A 3,538-nucleotide genomic window follows, 5' to 3' on the forward strand; every position below is an offset into this window, starting at 1 on the left:
ATTTAGAAACGATAGTAGATGTAGGATATTATAAACTAAATTACATAATCTCTTAAGTACTGCCTACAGGTTTTGGTCTTCCCGTCAATTTCCAAAATCCAATAAGTCTTTTTCTTTTTAAATTTTTCTTCAGATAGAACTTTATTTGTATTAGCGAATGTATTAACTTGATTTACATTCTTATGTTGTCTATCTACAAATTAGACATGTGGTCATCAACACTTAGTACTTTTAGTGAAAATTATTCAATAAAGAACAGCTAGATGTACGTCCTGTGTGGTCGAGGATATTGGTTCTTACCACGATGCTGTTCCCATCATTTTTACACAAGCTACCACTGCTAAATCCTAACTGACTTAAATTGTATTTTAGTTTATATAACATAGTTTAAAACGTAGAAATATCCATCGAAGCTTACACGGGTTTTAGCAGCATGACATTTACCCCCCAATGAGTGTTGTGGTAGGGCAAGGGACGTTATAATGCATGAATACCGTCCCCTAATACTTAGCTCATTACCAAGGGCTAAAGCTAAACTTAAAAAATTACATTGTGCAAATTTACTTTGAAATCTTACTTTTCTTTTACGTTAACTTATTGAAACCGATAGTCAGCCTGGTTAGTCTGACTTTTACACGCTTGTTAGAACTGCTTGAGAGTAGCTACAGAAGGCAAAGCTTTTCCAGGACGTGCAATCCCTCCCACCTGATACACAGCTCTAAAAGTCTCTCTCAGAGGTGGAGGGGTGTTATCTAACACTATCATCTTAACACGAGTTTTCATTGCTTCTACGGCTTGCACAATAACTTCATGCCATGATTCTGTCGGCGCTCTTCCGTTAACATTACAAACATGCCCGCCCTGATGAATGCCGAAGGACCACAACGAATCATTAATCCGTACAACAGTTTTTTTTATGGGCCTCGCTCATGTTTTAGAACCTAGTCAACATATCCTGGTAACTTTGATATTCCACATCCATGCCATAGGTCAATCAAATAACTGCCACACACAACCTGGACTGAGTGTCTCCGATACGTTGCACTGGTTTATCCACTACTTTGGTGTTCTCCAGCTCAGAATACTCTTGTAAGCGTTTGACAATGGTTGCCACCTGGTATACCGTCATCAGTGGTATGGGATCTACTCGAGCCGTGCGATCTGACCAATTATTGGTCGCCATTTGACTCTCCAATGACTCCCATAAACCATTCTTTTGCTAGTAATGCTTCAAAACTGGAGTTGCTGAATTCTTCAAAATATATCCTTTATTGTAATAGCCGGGCCTCCACATTAGACTCTATGTTATAAACGTACTCTTAATCAGTACGTAAATTATAAACGTACTCTTAATAGTACGAGGAACTTAAGTTTCCTAAATGGTTTTTAACGGTTTTATTATTTAATACCTTTTCCATTTTACATATCAGATATTTGGACAAGGCCATTAAAAGGCCTCAGTAAAATAACAAACCTAAGATTTGGTCTAGTTCTATTAATAGAACTATATTTACTTTCCAAATCTATTTATATCTGAATACTTCGGTAGCGAAATGGCTCAACAGAACATAGGTTTCAAAGGACTATTAGCGTTGCTTAGCTTATCCTCCGTTCAGCCAACCAGATGTGCCAGTCCGATGAAGGCTAAGTCGGTAATTCTTGATAAGTGGCAAGTTATTAGTTAATGCATTAACTATGGACATCAAGAGTTTTTTTTTTGTTTTTCTTTTCTTTTTTCTAAAGACAGGATTTTACGAGTCTCTCGGATTCGCCCCAACGAAACATACCATAGTTTCTAATAGAGCGACAACGAAACATTAAAAAAAAAATCCCTTCGGCGAAAACAGTACTGAGAGGATTATATATAGGCAATGTCTCAGCCTCATAATCCCTCAGAGTATTGCTGTTTTCACGAGGTATACCCAACTTTACTACAAGACTGATTTCGTTTATTTCTTTCAAACTTAACTATACTTGGACTTAACCTAAGCGTTTAATTACTCTAAGGCGTTAATATCGCCTTGATAGACCGAAACTTATAGCAACGAGTAACAGCGTCGTCATGACGTCTCCTGTAAACTCACTACCATTGTCGGTACATACTATAGCTGGCCAGCCGAAATCTGCGAAACACTTATAAATGCACTTAGCCACCGTTGGTGTTGATTTGTCTTTTAAAGGATATAATACAATATATCTTGAAGCGACATCAAAAACGTGGCAAACATACTTATCTTTCGTATGTTCAGACGTGGGTAGCTCAACCAAATCAATGATAACCCTGCGCCATGGATCGTCTTCTGATACACTCCGCAATGGGGCATATCCATAGCGCAACTTTGCAATCGTTACATTCGTGATACACCTGAGATATATATTACTTGAGCTTTGGGTGTACAATCCCGTACCTCTTGCAATCTTTCTCAGTCCTAACCTTATCCATGTGTTTGAGTGCATGATTCCGCGACATCAAAAACGTGGCAGACCTACTTATCTTTCGTGTGTTCAGACGTGGGTAGCTCAATCGAATTAATGATAACCCTGCGCCATGGCTCGTCTTCTGATACACTCCGCAATGGGGCATATCCATAGCGCAACTTCGCAAACGTTACATTCGTGATACACCTGAGATATATATTGCTTGAGCTTTGGGTGTACAACCCCGTACCTCTTGCAATCTTTCTCAGTCCTAACCTTATCCAAGTGTTTAAGTGCATGATTCTGTCTTAGCCACTTCAGAACGTCACCCTCCGTTGATCTTGCTATATCAAAATCTGGAGGTAAGGAATCCACTACTACTTCACCTGGACTCGAAGACTCGTCTCGTCCAATCTCGCCTGAAAGGTCGGCCGTGTGAATTCTACTAATGCTCTCTTTGTTCATTAGTTGAGTTACATGGTCGTATACATCTGGATAATCGTTCATCAACTGTTTGAGTAGCCTGGTTTCGGCCTCGTATGCAGTTTCTCTGTCAGAACGTATCTTTTGTAAAATGCCTTCGCTAGTGATGAGTTCTTCTTTGCATCCTTTGGATCACATTTTACCTCGGTAACGCATACTGCAGGTGCGTGTGTCGCCCCAGCCTCTCGTTGAGACTTAGGTGTCAAGAGTGGAATCTTGGATTCGTCGACCTTACGTTTGAAGGTGACGGATGGTGTCCATTTGGTTGTACCAACTGGACCTATTCGACATATTATTGTCTGTCGCCAAGGAGTCTTCTGAACTGTACGGGTACCCTGGTAGAGAAAAGTATCTACCTCTCTATCCACATATATGGGCTCACGTTGTATCATCGATATCAACTGTGGTAGCCATTTATCTGAATGTCTTAGGGGACAACACAACGTGGTGGTAGCATCTTGTATATGAACATAATATAGCAACTGTGGTATCAACAACCGCGGTAGATTCGCCCATGCGTTCTCATCGGATAAATCGATTTGAAACCCATCACCGCCTGGGTGTTCCAGAGTCCGGTATCGCGGCAGTTGCGCAATATGATGTACTGCAAACATATCGATGGTATGTGGTCCATGTA

This window comes from Sphaeroforma arctica, assembly GCF_001186125.1.
Source record: "Sphaeroforma arctica JP610 unplaced genomic scaffold supercont1.590, whole genome shotgun sequence".
Lineage (NCBI taxonomy): Eukaryota > Ichthyosporea > Ichthyophonida > Sphaeroforma > Sphaeroforma arctica.